This window comes from Aphelocoma coerulescens, chromosome 2 (assembly GCF_041296385.1).
Source record: "Aphelocoma coerulescens isolate FSJ_1873_10779 chromosome 2, UR_Acoe_1.0, whole genome shotgun sequence".
NCBI lineage: Eukaryota > Metazoa > Chordata > Aves > Passeriformes > Corvidae > Aphelocoma > Aphelocoma coerulescens.
Genome location: NC_091015.1, coordinates 88,094,412 through 88,111,856, shown reverse-complemented (window position 1 = coordinate 88,111,856; position 17,445 = coordinate 88,094,412). Strand labels below are relative to the sequence as shown.

At 38.7% G+C, this 17,445-nt stretch overlaps 1 protein-coding gene across 1 annotated transcript in view; it reads right to left on the bottom strand.

Annotated features, from left to right (window-relative positions):
• CDH18 (cadherin 18) overlaps positions 1-14,235 on the bottom strand; it is a 246,804-nt gene extending 232,569 nt beyond the window's left edge. Inside the window, exon 1 of the mRNA XM_069005894.1 lies at positions 14,177-14,235. The gene's annotated coding sequence lies outside the window, so the exon portion shown is untranslated. The remainder of the gene's footprint in view (positions 1-14,176) is intronic.
• Positions 14,236-17,445: the final 3,210 nt, after the last annotated feature.

Here is a 17,445-nt window from a genome sequence, read left to right as displayed (position 1 = left end):
ACTTGAAAACATGTTAGCTTTCTGGTTGTTTTGATATTTCCCAAAACCACTTAGAAGGGTTCCTAGTACAAAGCTGCACAGGATTCAAAGTGTTAGTTGTGCATTCATTGAAAATGAATGAATATAAGAATGATCATTATACTTCACCAGTTTTCTAGAAGAAGTTTCTTAGATGGTTCATAACTTAAAAAGAAAACAACATACAAAAACCCAACTTAACATACAATGCTAAATGAACTGATTATTTGATACCTTCCCTCATGCAAATAGAAAAATATTTAAGATCTCTCTAGGCTGAGTAGTCAAGATAATAACTCTGAGCTCAAATTCCCTAATATGAATGCAAGAACTCATGCTTTAATGGACAGCAAATACATAACAAATTTTCTTCATCAGCAAAATGTGTGGAAATTGCATGTAATAAATGAGGCGTAGCTTTTCTCTTGATTTTATTACTCCAGTAAGGAAGCTTATTATTTATTGAAAGACCAAATGTAAAACATACAAGAAATAGTGATTGAGGACTGTAATCCAGACAGAAATGAGTTTCCCTTTTATTTTTAAACATTGGCAGTTGCCATGAGCAGTTAATGGCTAACATGCTAAAATGCTGTTTATATGCCCTAGCTTTATTTCACCTCTCCTGAAAGCTAAGATTTTACATTTAGAACAGTCAGCACTTCCCAGGTGCTAATACAATACATCAGTGTTAAAAATACCTTTTTACAGTCAATTGAAATCTTTCTCGCTATTGAACAAACTAAAGGAGCTAGCTCCCTTTTAGCAACTGCTTTCCTTCAAATATGCACAAACACATGCATATGCACTCCAACACCCTGAAAATTAATAGCAGCATTATTGGCCTGAGACCATTGCTAAACTACTAAATTTTTCACTTGCAGGAAGGTTCTCTACTGAAGAAGCACTTGTACCTTACACATAAGACAGGATTCACTGAGGCAGTCTCAAACCTGGCTCTGAATACCTCAAATGCTTGCCCTGCAATTATAGAGATTGTATTCATGCTGATATTTTAAAAAATTACTTATTCTATCTATTGTCATATCATCAACAGCAGAACATGACTGAAAGTTTGACTGAATACAAGCCTGAGAAATTTCACCCCAATATGAAGTAACATGCTAAAACATCCTTCAAACAATGGCCCAATATATAAATTTTGTTCACAAGTAAAAGACAAAACAAGATTATTTTCTCTGGGCAAAGTATAATAATTGAAAATGAAAGCAATCATATCTCTTGAACCAAAAGATTTTCCTTCACAGCTTTCCCACCGCCTAGCAAGAGCGAGATGTAAAGTAGACAGTATTCAAATCCAAATGTATAACTTTTATAACAATATATTACTGATTTGGTTGACTGATCATAGAATTCAAATAAATAATTTAATATAATTAGGAAAATGCACATTCCCATCTGTGAACATAAGATGACTTGGGTCAAAAAATTGCTAAGTTTAGTGCCCAACAATGTTACTAGTAATTTTTACATTCTTTTAAGAGTTCCAAACATTGCAATTTTTTTTAAAAAAAGTTAATATTAATTTCTTTGTACCTTCTCAAAGAATATGTGTGTATGTGTACGTATACCATATATACCAACAACTGTGCTCTGAGGGCTTAATGGCAATTAATTATAAAAAAATACTGTTCATGATGGAGATACTGGAACAGGCTGCCCATAGAAAGTATGGATGTCCCATCCCTGGCAGTGTTCAAGGCTTTGAGCAACCTGGTCTGGTGAAAGATAACTACGCCTGTGGCAGAGCAGAGCAGGTTGGATTAGATGTTCTTTAAAGGTCCCTTTCAATCCAAACCATTTCATGATTCTATGATACACCTGGAAATGCCAAAACCAGGAGTCAACCAAATAAAGAGTTGGTTGTTTTCAACAGGAATACAGCACAGGGAGAAGACATGCTAGGAAGTATTTAACCACATATATTGAAGCGTGTACTTCTATATCACTACCAAGAAGAGGCAGATTTCTCCAAAGAATGGTTCAAAGCAACTGAAGTACATGAAAAACTTGAAGATATCTGATTTGCAAGTGTCCAGTTCACTGTCTCCATCTAAGAGAGGACCTGAATGAGGAAATGGCAGTACCCACTTCTCCATCCAACACTCTCCTTAGGAAAAACCTGATGGTCCTATTGCCTCACTCATCCCATCTGTTAAGTCAAGACAATGTGGCTGATCTCTTTTGCAGAGCAATTTCAGGGTTCAATATTACATTAGACTGCGCAGTACTACAAAGAACAAAAATCTCACAGATCACCACAGTCCTATGGTAGAAATGCAGCTGATACCTCAGCTAGCTTGGGTATTTTTACACCACACTTCATAAACAGCCTTGAAAATTTGTCCGTGTAAGCACCGGATAAATTATATTGAAATCTAGGTAAGGTGAAGTGAGAATGGAATAATATGTCTGTGACCTAAATATATTCCCTTTTGCAAGAAGGTTTGCTTAAAAGAAGCAAGCAATTTCATAAGGAGTGGGGAGTAAAGTCTGTAATTGTAAAAAAATGCTTTGTCTATTCTGTGATAACAAACCCAGCTTTAACTCTGCCCAAGTTTGAACTAATTCCACAAAAATAAAAATGACAATTGCCATCAAGCAAAACTGTATTTCTTCCAGGCCTCAAGCAACCGCTGAATGTATTTTCATTATATAAGGACTGCAGATGTGCAAATGCTACCAAGTTGCTTTTCAATTACTTATAAAGCTACATGACTATGTTATTCTGGTTATGTTCAATCCACAAAGACATGATTTATAAAAAAAAAAAAACAAAAACAAAACAAACCTGAAACAGCAACTTCCTCCACATAAAAACAACCCCTAAATAGGAGATTAGTCTTATTCACTCCTTTCAAATCCCAAACTGGTTTCTTTTAAATCCTGTTGATTCTTCTTGTGCATATAAAAACCAGTCAAAAAAAAAAAAAAGAAAGAAAGTAATGGTACATTATTAAAAGCATCTTTTAAAACATTTCAGTATGAACTGTTTTTCTGATAAAACCTGATTTGAGAGGAAAAAAAATCTTATCCTGCCAATCTTTGTTCTCCCTTATATGATACACAATTTTTTTATCTCTCAGTTCAGAAGCTTCTCAAAAATTACACTTCCATTCTTTGAATGTCCAAATTCCATGTAGCTTTGTTTGCTGGAAATGAATAGCAAAATTGTGTATAATTCAAAACTGAAGAATAGAGTAATGGGGACAGTAACACTTCAGTATTAGGTTCTGCAACATTTCTTTAAAACAGTATCATGCAATATTCATTCTATTATTGTGCAATGCTTATGCCATACATGAAGTTACAGAGTGCTTTAGGGACTTTTCCAAGACTGCCCATCAAGTATATGATGAAGTTTAAGCACTTCACCCTGATTTATCACCAGACTATACACATACTATTTAAACTACAGCACTATTGACCATGTAAAATAAGTTTTCTACTATAATTAAGGCTAGTGAGATATACATGCTGGATTATATAAACCTTTGTAGGCTATGCTGGGGTTTTCATATGGAGCTTCTTCTTATGACCTTCATGCATGTATCGTTTCCCTCTAGGAGAAGACGGTTAGAATCTCTTCTATAAATACAGTCCCTTTGTGGTGTTGGGTGGGTTTTACCACGTATTTTATCCCCTGCCTGCCATGTCAGTGGCCACCTTTTTTTTTGCATTGCCTGTAAACAACGAAACTGTGCCCCATGGTGTCATGATGGTTGGTTTAGCTTAGGCCCCTTTGCAGGACAGGTCTGCCAGGGCTAACTAGCTGTTAGCTGTCCAAACAGGAGCTCATGTTCATCCACATGGAAGAGATGACTCACTGGTATTTAGCTGGTTTTATTAATCTGATAAGACTGATAATTTTTAGCATTAATTGTACTAACAGAAATGCAGCTCTTAACCATGAGCAGGAGCTATGGTTAACAGAATTTTTCATACCTTTCAAATTTCATTTATCAGCCAGAGATAAAGGTTGAAATCTTCCAAACAACCATATTGAGAACTAATAATTCAATTCCTCATATCTTTAATGTTTAGAGCTCACATGTTAAATGTTTAAGAGTTCAGAGACAAAATTATTTAAAAAACCCAAATATATAGTCACTTTTAAGTACAGATAATTGCCTGAAGAGTATTATGTAAATTTTATGCACCACAGGAATGTCAGTACTGGTGCAGCAACAACTGTGCTTCTCTGGTGTGCACACATGCACCCTCATACACTAATTTTGGATGTTGAAGACATTTATCCCCAGTTGTTTTATAACTTTGCATATGCTCACCAGAACTACTACCATGAATTAGCACAGCATGCACCAACAAAGTGGCTGAGTTACAGTCTCTGCATTGCAGGACAAAAACACTAAACATTTTTAATGTAGGTGGTAAAGAACAATGCTCTCAAATTAAGCTACTTGAGGAATTAAATTGTGCAAAGTATAAAACAGGACTTTGACTGGTACTTTGTCCTAATAGAATCCTATCCTAGAAAGTCTTTTAGGATCTTCAATACCTGCAAGTAGAAGGCATTTAGTTTTGAATCTCATCTGTAAATGGTTCAGTCAGCAGCACAGTGCCCCCTAAGCCACGCTTGTGCACTGGATTTGCTCCTGTTTAAAGTGCTGCCTGACACACTACTTCTCCTGTCATTTGTTAGAAACAGCAGGTAATAGTAAATGGGTTGGTTTGGTTGTTTCCTTGATTTGTTTTGTGGGTTTTTTGGTTGGATTGTTTGTTTGTTTGTTTTCTGTTTGATTGACATTTTCTAAAGAGAAATGGAAAAAAAATTATTTATTGTAGTCCTTAAGTAGGATGATTAGAAACTTTAACTACAAAAGAAGAGTATTACAGTCTTTCCATAGGTATACATAAAAAAAAAGAGCCACACCTTAATTTGCATTAAGTAACTATACCATACTATATCTTCTTCAGAAAAGTATGAAATGAAATATTCTGTCAAAGGCAATGAAGTAGGTTAGGGAAGCCTTTTGGTTATTTCTCTAAATCAATCTTCTTACCTTTACAGTTAGGCAAAATGCCAAACATGTGCCAAACTTTTAAATTAATTTTATATTTGCCCTGAAAACAAACATTTACTATTATTCAGTAGAAGAATAATTTATGCAGAAGGAAGGCTTCAGTGTTTTCACACAACTGTGTATGGTTGACTGCAGCACAGAAGTAAAGATTTGGAAATGAAGGAGCTATGCTTAGTGTCTTGGAATGAAAAATAAATTCTGTACCTTGAATATAGGCAGTGATTTTATCACCTGTGTTAACTGAAGTCATAATTTTACCTGCGTTTTCCACTGTATTTCTTTTAACTGTGAAAAACTAATGGGGCATTGATGCACATGAAATTGAATTTATCCTAAACCCTAATCTGAATGATAAACTACATTAAAATATAAGAAATGCTGATACTGCTTTACAGAAATCCAGTCAGAGAAATACATGCAGACATCTATGTTTGCCACATTTCATTGGCTTCTGTACCCTGTCCTCCTTGTATCTTGTCACTCATGTACACAAAACACTCTCACAGACATACACATACACACATAGGTTCAGGACTATGTTGTTTTCAAAGATACACATTAGGGCAGTCATCCTGAGGAACTCCTTGCTTGCCAAAGCACCCAGTTCCAGACCACTGACAGTTCAATCAGTCAAAATGTGATGTGAACTAAAGGCACATAATAGTTTTTGTTCATTAGGAAATGTACTATTGGGGTGGGCTAGGAGGAAATCAAGAGAGGATTTATTTCTGCCTGTGCATTATTTACAGTGCCCTTTACACAAAGTAAAGTTAGGTGACTGCATAAGCTTTAACAAGCAGCTAGAGGTAAATCTGCAGGACCTCTTCTCTTGCTGCAATTTCAATCCTCAGTTATCACATATGATATTACAAACAAGGGGGGGGGGGGGGGGGGAAGCCAAACCCCTGAAATTGCTATTCAAATACCAACCTTAGTGTTCTTCACATATAGTTCAACATGGCACACGTTTTTATGGTAAAAAAAGGCTCACATATGCGAGTCTGCTAAAGAATCTGCCTGCCGTCACCATTAAAACGCATCTGCACATTATCCCCGTAAGTTAAGGAGCAGAACTGTAGGTATTACGAGCACGGTCACACACAAACACATACACAGAGCGCCGCTACCTTTCTAAGCCTGTATTTTGCAGGTCCTTTTGCAACTGCCTCGGATAAGCAAACACGTTCCTACAGCACCACAAGGGTAAGGCTTACGTACAAGCGGCAACTTTAACACAGACAAATTACAGGTTGTGCACCCACTACGATAGCATTACTGCACAAAAATATTTTGCGCTACTCGGAAGGCTGTGTTAGCGGCACCGCTGTCCAGAAATATCCATGTTGCCACATATTCAAGTGTCATTTTATTTAAGCCTTACCTTGGCTGACTTGCCCTAACTGGTGACAAGGCACTTTAATTTATAAGAAGCAAATGGGGACTTTTCGCAGTGCTGGCGGCACAGCTGCTCGCCGTCCTCAGAGAGGTACGCGGCCCCGGCTCCGCATCCCTCGGAGCCCTGAGCCCCGCGCCGCCGCTCCTGCAGCGCCGGCAGCCCGGGCGATTGGCCGCGCCGCCGCCCGCCCCCGCCCCGCTCCGCGCCCGCCCGCCCGCCTCCCCTCCCCGCCCGCCCCCGTCCTTCTCCCCTCCCCGCCTTGTTTTCCCCGGCTCCAGCACTTCGGGGCCGCACGGAGCCTCCTGCGCGCAATGGCAGACCAGGGGTAGCCCCGGCACTCGGACAGATGCGCCATTCATCCATCCACATACCGATCCATCCATCCATCCATCCATCCATCCATCCATCCATCCATCCATCCATCCATCCATCCATCCATCCATCCATCCGCCCGTCCGTCCTCCCGTACCGATATAACCGGTGCATTCGGGCACAGGAATATCCTTGTCCGGCAACTGCGCGGCGGCTGCGAAACCCCCCCTTTGGTGCTTGAGGTGCAGAAGAAGGACGGCTCCAGCTTGGTGACAGCGAGCCCCTAAATTCGGTGCCGGGAAGGGGGGCCGGGGGCCGGGAGGGCTGGGCTGCCGAGCGGGGCGGGAGTGCACAGAAGGGGCACACCACCGAAAGCGGGCAGTACGGCACTGCCGTGGCAAGCCGGCGATAAATTTTCCTATTTCTGTGCAAAGTCGTCACAGCCTGCTAAACATTCCACTGCCCGGCTCGTTCATCAGCCGTCCACATGGTCCGCGGTGGCTGTAAGATTCAGACTGAATGATGCCCTTTAACGTCTCCTTCCAATCCTGGTGGGGCACAGGAGGTGTCACATTAACAACCTGTCCCCTACCAGATCAGCCCTACTCCTTTAAAGATTTCCTGCCCTCTAACACCCCTATATTCATATCACTACACCAGTGACTGTAAGTTGGTGGATAATTTGTGCCTTTTCAGGCTGGTCTGGATCAAGACAGGCTGGCTGATGCAAAAGTAATTCAAAAATCTGGACCTTGTATAACATTTTAACTCCAAACATACCTTATTCAGAATTAAGATTAATGGCATTCTCCTGATTCAGGGTTTCAGGAATGGGGCAACCGTGTCAGACTCTGCTTATCCAACCTGCTAAGGCAGTGTATTAAAAATGTAATTAACATACAAGTGAAAGTCCTGGCACATTCCCTGCTGGTGCAAAGGAACCTTGCTTCCAGCCAGCAGGACATGTACCCTGGAGTGAGCCATGAAACCAGAGCGTGCTTGAGTCCCAAAGCTCTGGCAGGAAATGACAAGATGAAAGAAAAGAAAGCTGCCTATTTTTTATAATGTATTATGGGTCAGAAGCAGCATCTGAAGTACAAATGATAGGTACCCCATATACAAATGATCTAGATTTGAAAAGGAGAGCTGAAAAGAGTAATTCTACAATTTAACATAACCAGAAAGGAAGCTGTTACACCAGATTATAAGGAAAGAACAACACTGCTCACTGAGATCACTTGGACTGCTGGATTTTGAGAACTTTTCAAACAAAATCACTCTGAGCTGCCCAGCAATATACATTAAAAATTATTTTGCTAGCAGGATAGGGAATTGAAGGCAAGAAGCAGCTAGTTGTTTGAATTTGGGGGATGTAAGCTCTTGGAGGGAATGAAATGGAAGCCGTTTCAGTTTGCTATTTATATGTCCTCTGGCTTGCAACTGCAGAACACATGAATCAATGCTTTAATACACAGTCTTCAGAATGTTCTCTCTCATGCAACTTCTGTTAGGTTGTGCATAGCTCCAGATTCAGATCTCATGATCTGGGGGATGGGCTGCTTTTATCCAGATGCTTTCACTATTTTACTGCACTATGGCAGAAGCAAATATTTAATCCCCTTGCCAGGGAGGTAGTTGCACTAGTAACATGGAGGGGGAAAAAGGAGGGAAAAAAGGAATGAAAAGATACATGTTTCCTTTCATTCTCTTAAAGTCCAGACAATTTCACATGAAAACAAATTCAAGTCAAACCATCCTCAGTGCATAAAATGAAAGAGATGAAATATAGGGTTGCCTTTCAGCCTACCTACCCTTGGACGAAATGCTGCTTAGGTGTAACAACCCAGGGATACAGTCGAAAACAAAACATTTTCTTTTTGAGCTCTTTTCTCAGTAATTTCTATTGAATAAAACAGAATTATGAATATTCACGAGATACTCAGAGCATAAGTCATCAACTCATTTGTTACTGCAATAGGATGTTTGACAAGCAGAGGGAAGTCTTGATGCTCCAGAAAAGCATTTAGAAGGCGAAAATATGCAATTCTTTCTCTCTATATATATATTTATAAAATAAATACATGCACATGCATTTGTATTGACATATTTTAGAGTCTTCTCACAGGCAGGAGTAAAGAATATCTGTGTAAAGAGATTATAGCCAGTATTGCAGACTAATTTAATATGCAATGATCAAAGTTTTCTTAAGAAGAATTCAAAATTACACCATTTCAAGGAAAAACTGACAGTTTGAAAAAATTAGCCTCAATGAACTCTGACATTTTTTTTAAGCCTACATTTTAAGACTAAATACTGAGATTTGATGTTACTGATGTTAGGTCAATCCTTTCATCAGTTTGAATGCTAAAAGAATTTGAATTTGTCATGGGGAAATAAAAGTCTGATGAAAAGAACCTCAAAATGAAGTTACTGTCTGGAACTGCAGCAGATTCCCAGAGGAATTCCAAGGAAATTTGGATATAACCCTTGAAGCCATTGTGTGCATGGGTCTTGCCTAAGGAATCCAGAAAACTTACACAATTCTAGAAGTATACCAAAATACAGAACTTTGTCAGTCACGTTCAGTAAGTTCCCTTCCTAGACTTGAGAGCTTGTGACAATGATTACAGGGCCAGAAGAAAAGAAGAGGGTCTTTTTGTCCCTTCTAACTTGTGGACTTGCTATGTTTAAAAGCAATACTGAAAAGGAGATAGATGAGTTTTGAAGGACATGTATAGCTGTACCAGAAATAAACTAGTTTCTACAGATTTAAAACAAAATTACCTTATGTTGTTCCAGTTAATAAATTATAGAACATGGTCACAAAATCAGTTTCTCTTTGTTGGTGCTTAATATACTAAACATGCATTAATTGTCTTGCAGGTAACTGCTAGAGAGCTAATCATCCAGCTAACATTCAACCAATTAAAAAAACCCTAAGTGGTTCATTAATACATAAAGTAATGAAAATTCCAGGTCATTTATAGATTACAAAGTTCCTGTATGCAAGACAGATGGATTAGGGATGCTAAGATCATATTGGGATAAGGATGTTGCCAAGTTAAAGTCCAACTCTTTCTTAAACACGTGCACTCTAATAGCTGCAGTTGAGGAATATTAGCTCAGTCGCTGCCAAGAACCTCTGCTCACATGCTGAGAGCAACTGCACTGGGAATTTTCACGTTCTTGTTCAAAAACACCAGGGAATAACATAGTTAGCTCTACCTCCAGCAGCAACTTCTCAGTCTACAAAAATTCACAAACCCCTTCCCTTTTTCCTAGATTTGAAAGAGTGAAAACCGAACAAAGGATTCTGCCATTTGGTGCCACCAATTTCACATTCATAAATCATTATTTTTGTTCTCAGCTGCAGTGCATAAGAACCAGACCCAGCTGTACGTCTGAGAACATATTTGACACTCCCTACCAAGCTATGTTTCTCATCTTAGTAGATGAACATTTTTATTTGCTGAGTTATTAATAAATATTCTTAAAACTACTAATTTATGCAGGAGTGAATTTTCTCAAAAGTTTGTATATGATTTGCTAATGACAGTTCTTTAGAAATGATCATCTAAAAATATATCAATAAGCGGAATTAACAATTGGGCCTCGTGTTTAGAAGCATCATATGTCAAGTTGAATATAAAAATAATGTATATAGTTTGATGATAGTTTGATGATGCATCACAATGGTACATAAGTGACTCACCATGCTACTGCTATTTTTGTTTAAAAGAGGTCCTAAGTGTAGTAAAACATAAAAATGCAAAAATAATTTTGACATCAAATGCATTTACAATATTGTTACATTTGTATCTCTAGATAGCTAACAGAAAACCATACCAAAATAGATTACAGCAGTCAAATTTTTCATTTTCTGATACATAGTGGTGGGATAGAAATTTTTAACTTGTCTAGTAGATGAACATACTGAGTCATGTTCATGTTCCTAATGAAAACTCTGGAGGATTCTCATATCATGCTTCTATATTTTTAATTTGGTAACATGCACAAATATTCAGAGGGAATAGGATTAAGACAGTTCATTTTGTGTATAGTCTCTCTGAATATTCTGTAAGGCATACATTTCCTCTAAAAAATTTAAATAGCTGATTACAAAAAGTAAATGTTTAATACATGTTAGCAAATTCTACACTATACTAATTGCAGAGAGAATGGCGCTGCTGATACTGCCTTGGCTCCTTCTACACTAAGCATCACTGGAGTATTTTCTAATAAAACAACAACAGCTGTTCCTAGATATATGATGCCAATAACAGTTGCCAGTCACAAAAATCTTGTGATAATATAGTCACTTGCCTTTAGTATTACATGAAACAGCAGGTAAAATATACTGACAGGACTTGGAGAAAACAACATAATACCTGGCATTTTGCTACCTGTTACCATAAAACTCTGAGCTAATCAGTCCCTCTCTGAATGCAGGAAAGATAGAAAAAAATATAAAGGGCCACAAAAGAGTAGCATGGTGTGTCAATCTTGCAGTCTCTGCATGAAAACAGACAAGAAGGAAGACTCAGTTGAAGGCAATGATGTGATTGACTTAGACATTAGTAGATCTTTCTGCCCATCCTGCGGAATTTCACACTAGCATTTGTAATAGACACCATTCAATCAAGAAACTTGCTTAATTGGGGTGTTTCCTAGGAAACTAATACATCTGTGTAATTGTAGGTCATGCAGTGACCAGTGTAAAATGGGATACTTTCTGGTAACTATGTAATGCTCATGTGTAATGGGTGGAATTTTTGTAAGCTTAGATCTTGCAATGAAATTATCCTGATGTTTTTGAAATTAATGTTGGCAAAACATGAACTTTTTTTCATACACAGACTGGTATTAAATCCTCACAGGTCAAGGTTCTCTGAATTGTTGCAAATGGTTATTCAGATATTCTGTATAAAACATCAGATACAAATATGTTCTATTTCAAATAATGAACGTTATATTTGGTGGAGTTTGGTTCTTACAGCTGGAAGTGAGATACAACCTTCTTTCCCACTGTAACAAGAGCTTTAATAAATTTTTGCTTAGAGGTGGGTAAAAACTAACAAGCAAAGGCTCCTGGGACAATATAAAGATAGATTTTCATAATATTATCTAACAGCATATTATTTCTGGGGCATATTATGTACTTTTTATCTTTACTAAGATAAAGAAATTGCTTCTCTTAGACTCAGCATTCAGTAGGCTAACGGCAGATCAAAAAAGGGGAAATGTAAAGTGTTACAAGATGATGACGCAACTTCTACTGAAGTGAGAATATCCTTTCCATTGAAGCCATAATGCTGAACCATGCTGAAGATATGTGAAGGAAAAATTGGGAAATTCTTGATACAGATTCTTCACTGAAACTTAGCAGTCCTTCTGTACTGTATCCTATACTCCCTATACTATAGCTGTATGTTTTTCCGGTTATTCTTTTTTAGCACTTCTTCCAGTATGAAGATTTGTACATATATTATTTTGCTCCTTCCAAAAACGTACAGGACCAACAATATATTTAAATATAGCAATATATGCTCATAGTTTCATGCCCAGTCAATGGGCACCACTGAGAGGAGTCTGGTTTCCTCTTTACCTCCCCTGCTTCATCAGGTATTTTTACATTTTGGTAAGACCTCCCCAGAGCTTTCTCCTCTCCGGGCTGAACAGGACCAGCTCTCTGCTTCACCTGATATGGTGGATGTTCTGATCCATTAATAAGGTACGCCACTGTTTGCTGCACTTGCTCTAGTACATGTTCATGTGTCGTGTACTGGGGGGCTAAGAATGGGACTCAGCACTCCAGATAGGCCTCACCAGGATGGAGGCAATGGACAACTTCCCTTAACCTGCTGGTAATGCTCTTCTAAGGCAGCCCAGGATTCTGTTGGCTTTCTTTGTCACAAGGGAAAAAAATTGTCCTATATTTGTAGTAGTCATATTTTGTAATTATATTGAGCACTAACATAGGACAAAAGTTGAATTTTGAAATTTACTGAGCTTTGTAGTAGAGCTTCTACATCACCTATACTTTGTGGGGCAACAGTTTTTAGTACAGGGCGGTAGAATCAGTTAATGTCTAATCCCAGTGTTTCTCTTAACTGGGTTAATCTAATTTCCAATTTGAGTAGGAAAAAGGACACATGTGAGTATGTTTCTGAAAGGTGAAGAAACTGAGGGGAAGTGAAACAAAGGATAAACTTCTTGGTCACTTCCAAATTCTGAAAGCTTAGATGGACAGCATTTTTATTTAGAAGCATCAAATGAGAAACAAAGTTGAAAACCGTATAGCGCTGTCCACAGTGGCATCCTTAACCACTGTATCTGATGGAGATTCTCCCCCATAAAGGCTAATGTGTAAGCACAGCATTCTTCCTATTCTGCAGTGCCTAGCCTTGCGTGTATATCCCCTTCCAGTGTACTTAGGACAAGTGGTAGATCATAAGATTTTACTGAAGGTTTAAAAATTCCAGTAGAGATAAGTCTTTGATATCACCAAGGTAAAAGCCCCTTCTTGCTGCCCCTCTGTTGCATTCCTCTAGCCAGGCAATCAGACAACCAAAGAAATAGAAATGAGAGTCAAGAAACAAATTCTCACTGTATTTGTTTCTACTTAAAGAAATACTGCAGTTCCACCAGCCAACTACATGCTGTCATGTAGGTAATGCCATGGGTGCCATTTAGTTAATAAAACCACCATCTACTGGAATGTTTCTCATGGTTTGCTTTTCTTTTGCCATTTACTTATTAGTGCTCTCTATAATTAGTTAGAATTAAGAAAAATTAAGTTTATGACTAGTATGATCTGTTTAATAGGCCAAATAAGCAACAAAAAATAACCTCGTGTTAGATGGTGACAAACAATGAAACAGAGATGTATGTTTGTTTTGTTCCCCAAGCATAAACAGAACACAGAGTTTCCCCGACTAATAAATTTACTTTCATTTTAATTAAAACAGAACATTTAGTTACATTTCCTCTGTTCTGTCAAATAATTAAATAGATAAATGGCTAGCAGGAGAAAAAATGACAACATTTTCTTTAGTGCCCCAACTGCTTGCATAAAGGATTACTACCCATCTGTTCACTAAAGGTGTAGGAAAGGCACATCATATAAAGCCTTATTCCCTTAAAAAGGCTTGCTAAAATATTTTGGGTTTGATTTGATATCTTCCAAAATGAAAAAAAGTTTTTCGAAAAGTAGAATTTGTCATTTCTGTTTTGGTATAACATTAGATAAGCTGTTGCCATTGTTTTATTTCTTCAGATTCTTTCTACCATTACATCCAAGCTCCTGGAGAGTGGCTCCCTGTGGTGATGTGATGTTTTTATTGTATTTTCATACATTCTCTGTACCCCAAAGGTTCATCCCTACCTTCCCCACTTCTATTCCCAGTTGGTCTGTCCCAGATCCAAGCCGCTCCCCTGGTGCTCTCAATATGGTTATCCCCTCCCCTTGTTCTGGCTCTTTTCATATCAATCACCCAAACCCCTCCCATTGTTCCTGAAAGTTCGGTGTCCATCACCTGAGCCCTCCTGGTTTATCCTTATATGGTCCCTGTCAATCCCCCAAGACCCTGCCCCTTCTGATACCTCCCCTCTGGAAATCCCCTAAACCTTGATGCCCCATTGGGGCCTGTGACCCTTTTCCTCCACCCATCAAGACTATTGGCCCATGTGGATGTCCATCCCTGTCCACATCCCTCCCCCTAAAGATCCCTATTGGTCCCCTGTCAAGCCATCCCCGTTGTAACACCTCCCTTTATAAGTTGTTGCTCAGCTCTGGTCTGGGCTTGTCGTCTGTGGATACCTTTCAATAAACTTGGATTGTTTCCCGTGGAAAGCATCCCCGCTACTTTTTATCTCTCCCTTCCTCGAGGGCTGCTGACTGCTGCAGTGCCTGGAGCCTTCGCTCCCCTGGGTGGAGCAGAGGTTTCAGAGGAGCATCCTGAAAGCTCCGTGCCTCCGGCTGCTTCCCTCTCCTGCCACACACCGCTGGAGCTTGCCTGGGCAGTGGGCAGCAGCAGTTGCTGCGACAGCTCCCCTTGAGGAAATTATTGCAATGGCAATTCTGTAGATTCTAGCCGAGAAGGATCCATTAAGTAAACAGTCACATGCAAGACGAGACAAAAGACTCGACTCAGTTTCTCTGGTAGTAAGGTTTGATTGATGCATACAGTCCAGGAAGGTTCTAATTTTGCTCTAAGAAATTGAAGACTGAATTATCAGCCACTTCCCTCAGTATTTTTCTTTTCTAATGGCTAATGACTCCTGTATTTGGTAACTCAATTTACTGGCTTTCAGGAGTTTTTAAGAAAATCTGTTCCATTTTCTGATAAAATGCCTCATTCTTTCAGTCATGTTTGAGGTGTGTAGGTAGACAGGTGAAATACAAAATGGGACAGGATGCATCCAGCAGTGTTGAGTGGAGTGACTGTCATTATTGGAGAGATACTCCCTGCTACAAAATAACATAAAGGTTTGTTTTGGAAGGGACCTTTAAAGGTCATCTAGTTTCAAACCCTCTGCCATAGGCAGGCACACCTTCTGCTAGATCATGTTGCCCCATCCAAGATGGAATTGAACACTTCCAGGCAGTGAGCATCCACAACTTCTCTGAGAAACCTATGCCAGTGCCTCACCCCGCTCCCAGAGAACCATAAATCTAATCTAAATCTACCCTCTTTTAGCTGAAAGCCATTGCCCCTTTTTTTAGTACTACAGGCCCTAGTCATAATTTGTAGGCCTCTTTAGATACTGGATGATTGCAACAAAGTCTCCTTAGAGACTCCTCCTGGCTGAACAACGATGACTCTCAGCCTGTTTTCACAGGGGAGAGGCTTCAGCCCTTTCATCATCTTTATTGCCTGCCTCTGGACTCACTCCAACAGGCCCATGTCCTCCTTATGCTGTGGTCCCCAGAGCTGGACACAGTACTCCAGGCATGATCTCACAAGAGCAGAGTAGAGAGGGAGAATGACCTTCCTCAACCTGCTTGTCACATTTCTTTTGATGCAGTTCAAGATACAGTTGGCTGTCTGGACTGTAAATGTACATGGCTATCTATTAAACAAACAGAGAAATTCTTCAGCAATTGAAACATGGCAAACCACATCCATCTTCCAAAAACAGTAAGAAGGAAGATCCACAGAACCCCAAGGCTGGTCAACCTTACTTGAATCCCAATCAAATTTATAGAGCAAGTTGTCCTCAAAAAGCTTTTCAGGACAGCAACCTGATTTGGACTGGCAAGTATGGATTTGCCAAGAGGAAATCTCGCCTGACCAACTTGTCTTCTGTGATGAAACAACTGGATGAAGACAGCAGGGCAAGTACCTTCCCTCAGTCTGAGTAAAGCTTTTGACACATTCTTTGACAGTATCCCCATAGTCATACTGAGGGCTTTATGGGTTGGGTGGAGCCTAAGGTAGTGGAAGTCTGTCTGGACTGTAAGACTCTGAGAACCACTTGCATCATGAGTCAGTATTGATCTAGACACTTTTTAGCGTCTTAGTCAACAACATGAACAATAGGACATTATGCCAAGCTGGCAGATGAAACTTCATTGGAGGTTTCTTTGAAGCTGCAAAACTAAGATAGATATCTTGAAAACATACCAGTCCTTCCTTTTTCCTTTCCTATATTGACAATAGCAAAACTATTTTCTATGTTAGTCACTTCTAATAGCTCTGCATGCCAGTCACCCAATGAACCAGCCAGTCTCATTTCTCATATGGTAAGAAATTCTATTCTCAGCTGGCTGTGCTAAAGACCAGCAAGTCAAATTCTTAGATTTATAGGATCTGCAATGAGAAAAGAAAAATTGCAGAAATTTTCATTTATTACTAAAAGAGCTGGACTTACCTAGATGGATGCAAAGAAGAGATTACGCAGTAAGAAAACCACTGGTTTTACAGTATTGTTTTTAGTGTAGCAGAAAAGCATGATCTAGGCCCATAACACTATTTAAAATTATGATTGACAAGGAAGAGTTAACCAGTTGTTCCTTAAAGAATTTTAAGATAGAAATATTTAACAAGTTTTTCAAAGCTAAAAGTTTATTTACTCTTTATTTCTAGTCCTTTTTAATATAGGGCTATAGATCACTGGTCCTTTCTAATTCTTCTATACGATTCAATGGAAGTGGAGCATCATTGTTGTAAATGGAAACTCATCATACACTATGGATAAATTTATGCATGTAACATTTCACTGATTGTATTTTAGCACTTACAGTATGTGGATTGTTGTATGTTCAGATGTTTTAAGCTCATACTAGGTAATATTAATTTCATTTAATATAAATTTGATTTTGACCTTACATGGTGTATTGTAACACACCTAAAAATATTTTTAGCAGTAGCATTTAATGGAATCAGTACATCACCATAACCTAAATGAATAGGCAAAAATCAATCTCCAGCATTGTTCTTTTTTGTCCCAATGGAATATCAGTATTAATAAACAGACATTATTAAATTCCAACACAGACATTATTAAATATAAGGTTTTATTTTCATGTCCAAGGTTCTTTAATACCACTTTTAATTAATAATTATTTTTTAATTTCATTGCTTCTGCTGTTGTTAAAAGGTTCATCAGTATCACCAAAGCTGGAAGATAAACCACTCTTTATCTAATGTT